Here is a 6702-nt window from a genome sequence, read left to right as displayed (position 1 = left end):
TTCCATTCTCTTTCTGTGAGCATGACAACACATATGAGCTATAAAAGTCCAAGGGTTTATAAACTGAATGTTTAAAAAGGTTACTTCCCCCCCCAAAAAGAGGATGGAAGAGTAACTCAGGCTCACATGAGTGCTGACTCAGCAGAGATAACTATAAATGAGAAAAGTTGATCTACTGGAGGATAAATATGTGAAAGCAACACAAAATGGCTGACAGCTTTACTGCATTATATTCTATAATGATTTAGTTGTCACCTGCCACGTGAATTTTGTGTTTTCCAAGACATTTCCACCAGAAACTGACCCATACCACTATATGCCAAAATACAAATTGCCAGGATGTTCTACTACATCCGGTCTGATTTTGCAGTTTGCAAGCATGCATGCTTTTCTGGGTATTCCGACCCACAATCTTCTGCACAGTGAGCTATACCTCACGTCAACTGAGCTGCAAACAAATGACAGCTTCACAGCTCATCGACAGCTGTCAGAAGTCGCAATGACGGATGACAGTGCATCCAAGTAACTGGTCAGCAGTCCAATGCTAACAATCAGAATATTGATTGTTTAAGTGAACTAATAATCATACATATTACACACAACAAGGACATAACTATAAAAATAACAATGACAAAGAAAGGCAGATGTAATTTCACTGTTGCAAATACAATATATTAGAATTTACAGTATGTATGAAAGTAGGATGTCCCGATTGTGCAACAGTACATCATTTTAAAGGCAGCTGCAGTACCTAGTAAAAGTTAAAAGAAAAAGTATGCAATCTAAACCTACTACACCCTTGATAGCAGCCTAGGCTCATGGATGGATTACTAAATTGGCCTACAAGGCACAGGCCCATGGGCTCAAAATATCAGGGGGTGCTTTGCCTGGAAACTGTTGCTCAAGTTAACATACCAACCAGGAAGTGACTCAAAATGACCACAAAGGGACACAAATTGTCCACACACAAAATTACAACAGAGACGAGGAATCCCCAGAAAGATGCAGAACAATAGAAAAAGAGGCAAAACCACCATAAAGTCTGTGTGTCTTCCTTCTATGTAGGAAAGACGGTGGGGCCTTTTGCATATCTGTGCCCAGGGGCCCATAATCTGCACATGCATGCCCTTTTGACGTGCCATTTTGCCTGACCCGCTGTAATTATCCTCTCCAGCCTCATGCCAATCCCCTCATTACGTTGCCCAAAACTGCATATGTTAAAGACTGTCATCAGGGCCATATGTCCAAGTGTCTGTCCTACTGTGACATGTCAAAATGTCCAAAATCTGGCTACACATGCAGATTTCCTGATTGTTTATTTTATTGTAAAGGTGCTTGGAGTTACAAATGCTATACTTGGGGTGTCGGTGGCTTAGTGGTAGAGCAGGCGCCCCATGTACAAGAAGCGGCCCGGGTTCAAATCCAGCCTGTGGTCCTCTGCTGCATGTCACTCCCTCTCTCTCTCCCCTTCACACTTACCTGTCCTGTCCATTAAAGGCAAAATGGCCCAAAAAATATCTTATTAAAAAAAAAAAAGAAATGCTATGCTCTTTGTCACAACCAGCCAAAAACAGATCACCAGTCAGCCTCTGTTTGAAGCAGCGTCATGGTGATGACATTAGGAGTTGAATTTTGGCATATTTCATTGTGATTATGAATGCATATATTGAGAAAGGGATTTAATACACAGCATACATAATCTTTTTAAAAGCATCCACGATACAAAGAACGTTCAAAATAGCTTCACAGCATCTGTTCCACGAGGTGGCACTACAGGCAAACTAATGACTGATCATTCGATGTTTCTAGAGATGCAAATGCTACAGCCACAAACATCCAGTTACAGCGTTTTATTAATCATTTTGCACATCTTTGTCTCTTATTTTGAACATTAAATGGCTATTTTGACAATAAATTGATAGTTGGGTGTATGTGTTTAATCTGTAAATGGTCTAAAGTCTATTAGGAGATATGTACCATCAAGATATCAGCCTGCTGAGGGGAAAAATAAGTGCTTTTAAGCCTATTTTTTGTTTTTTGTTTTAATAATATTTTATTGTTTCCGTCCTTTTATTTGTGTCCAAGCTTCTTTAAACTACGATTCCAGGAACTAAAGTGGTGTAATCATGAACAGTTCCTAGGTTGGATATAGTCTATAACATTCACAACAAACATCATGTAATCACAAAATAGGATTTTTTCTGCTCAAAACACACACACGCTTTTATTGCAATAAATTGCTTTATATTGAAGGCCGTCTGGACTGAAGACTGTCTTCCATTCCTGCATTGAGCTGTTTCCCTGCACAAGATTCACCCTGTCATTGTTTATGTGGGGTGGACCTCGAAGGCTCGACATCTTGAGGAAACGACGTGAAAAGAGGCCCATGCAGAGAGGGGATTATGCGATTCCTTACTGAACTACACCCACCTTCATAAAACATTCAAGGACCCCGCAGTCTGACAGCACACCAGATGTACTTGAAGGCGGTGAAAAAGATCATCTGTGTCCTATCAAAGTTGATATCAAGACCACATTCGCTTTAATTATTCATCAACAGAAATACGTCGTTGGAGGGAAAGAGAAATGTCAGAGGCCAACAATGTTTGATGTCAGTGATCAAGAAGTGAAAACTCCAGTGTTTAGCCTCATGTCTTCATGGTAGTTATTCCTTCATTATGTGTGGGTTTTCCTTCATCCCTTTGACACTCACCACTCCCTTTACCAACAAGAGGGTGAGGAAGTGTTTGTGCCCTGCAGCTGTGATTTTTCAAAGAGCGATTATCTGTGTCCCCAGTAAGCTCTTAAGTGCTGCGCTCAGTCTACCATCCAGATGACAACCGCACAAACTGCTCATTCTGATCTGTTATTGCCTTCGACTTTAGAGGTTCATTAAACTGATTTTTTAGAATATATAATAAACCCTGATACAACATTCTGCATGCAAGAGATCAACCAACTGAGAGAATGAACAGCTTCATCTAATATTTATATGATGAACCAGAAAACAGAATAAATTCATTGTGCTAAAATGCAATAATAAGTCATTCTTTATAAAGAGTTGTAACCATGGACACAGATATATATATTGATGCATGTCCCTGTGCTTTATAGATCAGTTATAAACCATTAATAAGAACAACTTCATGTGACAGGACACTTTTCTCTTTTAAACATACAGTAATTAATTTTAGCCACAAGGGAGCAGTGAAAACAAGCTGTTAACACTAAACTGACATATTGACGTTTATACTGATATGGCTAACTTGTTAGCAAACATTTATTTGGAGTCCTGTTTTTGGCCATCTGATGAACGTTAAGTCCACTCACCTTCCTGTTAGCTCTGTTTTGGTCTCCTCCATCTACTGAGGGAAATATCCGGCTCTTTAGCACCTGAATGCTTTACCATGGTCACCAGATAGTAGCAAAATTTGTGCCTTTTTTGGGGGGGCCTGCTATAGCCGAAGACTGTGGAAGCCTATTTCCAACAGTGTTTCATCAAGAACGAAAAGTCAGAGGTTTGAAGACGATCAGATACTGTTGTAATTCCAACCATAAACGATGCCAACTAGTGATTCGACGGCGTTACTTCCATGACCCACCGGGCAGCGTCCGGGAAACCAAAGTCTTTGGGTCCCGGGGGAGTATGGTTGCAAAGCTGAACTTAAAGGAACTGACAGAAGGGCACTACCAGGAGTGGAGCCTGCAGCATAATTTGACCCAACACGGGAAACCTCACCCAGTCTGGACACAGAAAAGATTGACAGATTGATAGCTCTTTGTCAATTCTGTGAGCGGTGGTGCATGGCCGTTCTTAGTTGGTGGAGTGATTTGTCTGGTTCATTCCGATAATTCCAAGAGTGTCATGAAAACAAAAGATCTTGTAAGTCATAATAACAAACTTTCTCAGAATAATGACTCATCTCAAAATGACAACTTAGTTTCTTAAAATAATGACTTACTTATCTCAAAATAATGACTTGGTATTGTTCTCATTAGTTTGAGATGTTGAGCAATATTTTGAGAAAGCTCTCGTTATTTTGAGACATTAAATCATTTTGACATATTAAGTCATTATTTTGAGAGGGTTTCTCATTATAATGACTTACAGGATTTCATCGCACTGGCTGAAATGGGCTTCCATGGCACAGGGCTAAAAGACCTAAAGTGAAATTGAGTGTCAGAAATCTAAAACAATGAGCCAAAAGACGCATAAAAAGCCAAGTGATAATTCTCTGTTGGGTTGTTACTATGAACAACACCCTTTACATACAAATTATTAACGTAAAAATATTGGCTGTAGGTTATTAATGCTTTAAAGGTCCAGTGTGAAGGCTGTAGGGGCATCTATGGGCAGAAACGGTATGTAAAATTCATAATGTTTTCTTTAAATTATAATTGCCTGAAAATGAGAATTGTTATGTTTTTGTTTTCGCTAGATTGAGCAGGTTTTTCTCAATGGAGTCAGCCATGTTGTTCTACAGTAGTCCAGAATGGACAAACCAAACACTGGCTCTAGAAAGGGGCATTCATGTTTGCACGTCGGCTACTGCAGTTCTCCTACATGCTTGGCACAGGGGAGAAGTTTCAGTTCTGCAGCCTCACCACTAGATGGCACTAAATCCTACACACTGGACCTTTAAATTCAGAGAATGTGAACACAGATCAATTTATTAGCAACTTATAGCAGGCATAAGTGCACACTTGGTGGATATATATTAGAATATCAATATGTATAACTCCGTTATTACAAAAAAGAAAGGCTAAACATCACGCAGAGGAATTTTCCATTATTCAGCAACCCAAAAGTTAATAAGTGGCTTAAAACTGATCTGTAAAGCACTAGCTAATTATTTATTACGCAATGATAAAGCCATTAGCTACAACTTTATAAAAGGCGACTTGCACTTTTTTGGTTTTTAAGTCTTTACACTCTGAATACAATCTGATTATTATTATTATTAATGGCGTTAAACCCCCAACATTTACCAGTGCACATGCATTGATTGTTCATTCCCTTGTGCAAGTAATCATCACAGCAATGACACAGAAATGTTTACTATAAAACTCTGAATTTGATTCTCTCAATCTCATTTCTTTTTTTAGGAACTATTAATTAAATCTATCTTAAGTAACCACGCTTACATACAGGCTCGTTGTCATCAAATTTCAAGTGGCCGTGCAGTCGTGACAGACACAGTAACCTGAAACCGACTGTCAAGTGCTGAAAGTGATTGTGCAAAGTGGCTCAGAGACCTGTGTCGTGGTGTCAATTGTACCCATGCATTATTGTAAATATCAGGACGGAGGCATTGACCCACACTGAGAGCATCTCGTCAGCTGGGAGATTACATACTAATTATAAGCAGCATCAACAGATGACAGCCTGCACTTACGACTGTTTTCCTCCTGTCCATATGCCATCATGCATACACTTGTCTCTCAGGTGGGGTCATTTAGGGCCATTTGGGCCTCAACTACATGAAAGTGACAGCAAAGGTGAAGAGGCACGAACACTCTGTCGCGTCACTGCTGGCAACGCACCAGAAAACCACTTTATCTCCCTTGTTGTTATTCTACGGTCCACTGATGCTGAAATAGCGTGAATAATGTTTGTTTATCAGTGCGTGCGGAGGAGGTCAGTCTACAGTGCACAGGTGGATATCAGTTCAGGAGATGGAGAGCAGACTACATGGTGTTAACAATAGAATAAAGGAACAATTCAATTATTTTACTGTAAAGGCCAGGTTGTTTATGGTAATAACGTCTAATGTCTCTCTGGAGGAGCTTTGTCGAGTTTCAGAAAATAACCCAGGTGGTGTTGCAGTGATGTCATCAGGGTTGTCTCAGCTTGGGCTAGGAGAGTATTTATTTCTAACCAAAAACCTGCATTATGGAGTTTGAAAGAAGATTTTACCAGGAAAGTTCTGACGAAAATCTGCCTTTGAATTGCAGTATGGGAAACATAGGATCAATATTAATGTATTCAATATTCATATTAATGCCCTATAATAATTGATGAAGTGTTGGTGAATGATTTATTAATCCTTAATAAAGTCATGAGTTACAGCTTAAGCATCTTATTAGAAAGTGATACCCATTAGTTTCTTGTGAGTCCCCCAGCATTACAGAAATGCAATAATTAGCTGGAGGGCCCTCTTAAAATGTCACTGTTCTTTAGTACAGTATCTCAACAATTACTGTATTTATCAATAAAATTAATGTCTGATAAACAAAACAGAGCTATTTAATGTATTTACAATATCGTTAAAGATTATTTTTTATCCATCGAAATTGTCCAGTCATATGTTTGAACATAGACCTTGGGCTTTGTTATACTGGAGTATTGAGAAATCCCCAAGGTATTATTTTTAATACTGTCAAAAATTGCCTCCTGAGACCTGAACTTTTGTTTGGTATGCAGTATTTTCTCCTAGCTATTTGGGACAAGTAGGTCCTTTAAGTATAAAAACTGTGAGTGATAAGAAAGTCACAATATCCTCAAATGAGACGATGATAAAGTCCCAATGTCTTCAAACGTGTACTTCCTAATTAACAGCATCTTGTTACTGTTGCTAAAATTGGTCAGATGTTGTTGCTGTATCAAACTATAAACATTATCAATCATAAATAAACAAGTTTCAACAATAAAATGTGATCTGGTTATGGACCTTGTCTTCATTCTCTCAGGACTGACTGCAG

The sequence above is a fragment of the Epinephelus fuscoguttatus genome, linkage group LG21 (genome assembly GCF_011397635.1).
Source record: "Epinephelus fuscoguttatus linkage group LG21, E.fuscoguttatus.final_Chr_v1".
In the NCBI taxonomy this organism is placed as follows: domain Eukaryota; kingdom Metazoa; phylum Chordata; class Actinopteri; order Perciformes; family Serranidae; genus Epinephelus; species Epinephelus fuscoguttatus.
This window is presented reverse-complemented; position numbering follows the sequence as displayed.